We start from the raw sequence: 1125 nt of genomic DNA on the forward strand, positions 1-1125 counted from the left end.
AACAGGCCAAGGTCCCTCCCCCTCCCTGTCCCCATCCCCGTCCCAGTCCCTGTCCCCATCCCTGTCCCTGAGCCTGTCGCTGTCCCCGTTCCCATCCCCATCCCTGTCCCCATCCCTGTCCCTGAGCCTGTCACTGTCCCCGTTCCCATCCCCATCCCTGTCCCCATCCCTGTCCCTGAGCCTGTCACTGTCCCCGTTCCCATTCCCATCCCAGTCCCTGTCCCCATCCCTGTCCCTGAGCCTGTTGCTGTCCCCGTTCCCATCCCCATCCCTGTCCCCATCCCCATCCCTGTCCCTGAGCCTGTCACTGTCCCCGTTCCCATTCCCATCCCAGTCCCTGTCCCCATCCCTGTCCCTGAGCCTGTCGCTGTCCCCGTTCCCATCCCCATCCCTGTCCCCACCCCTGTCCCTGAGCCTGTCACTGTCCCCGTTCCCATTCCCATCCCTGTCCCCATCCCCATGCCTGTCCCCGTCCCCGTCCCCATCCCAGTCCCTGAGCCTCTCCCTGTCCCCGTTTCCATGCCTTTCCCTGTCCCCATGCCCCATCCCCGTGCCTGTCCCCATCTCTGTGCCTGTCCCCGTCCCTGAGCCTGTCCCCATTCCTGTCCCTGTCCCCACACCTGTCCCCGTGCCTGTCCCCATCTCCGTGCCTGTGCCTGTCCCCATCTCTGCGCCTTTCCCTGTCCCTGTGCTTGCCCCCATCCTCATGCCCGTCCCTGTCCCCATGCCTGTCACTGCCCCTGAGCCTGTCCCCATCTCCGTCCCCGCACCTGCGCCCATCCCTGTCCCCATCTCTGTGCTTGTTCCCGTCCCCATGCCTACCGCTGTCCCCATGCCTGTCCCCATCTCCGTAACTGTCCCTGTCCCTGAGCCTGTCCCCACGTCCGTCCCTGTCCCCACGCCTGTGCCCAGCCCTGTCCCCATCCCCTCCCCTGTCCCCAGCCCTGTCTCTGTCCTTTTCCCCAGCCCTGTCCCCAGCCCCGTCCCCTCCCCTGTCCCCAGCCCTGTCTCTGTCCTTGTCCCCAGCCCTGTCCCCAGCCCCTCCCCTGTCCCCAAGCCCTGTCTCTGTCCTTGTCCCCGTCCCTGACCCCATCCCCTCCCCTGTCCCCAGCCCTGTCTCTGTCC

At 66.8% G+C, this 1125-nt stretch overlaps 1 protein-coding gene across 1 annotated transcript in view; it reads right to left on the reverse strand.

Annotated features, from left to right (window-relative positions):
* The window catches only part of ILVBL (ilvB acetolactate synthase like), an 8168-nt gene that overhangs the window by 1996 nt on the left and 5047 nt on the right, over nt 1–1125 (reverse strand). The window lies entirely within an intron of this gene.

The sequence above is a fragment of the Aptenodytes forsteri genome, unplaced genomic scaffold (assembly GCF_000699145.1).
Source record: "Aptenodytes forsteri isolate BGI_AS27 unplaced genomic scaffold, ASM69914v1 Scaffold687, whole genome shotgun sequence".
NCBI classification, from domain to species: domain Eukaryota; kingdom Metazoa; phylum Chordata; class Aves; order Sphenisciformes; family Spheniscidae; genus Aptenodytes; species Aptenodytes forsteri.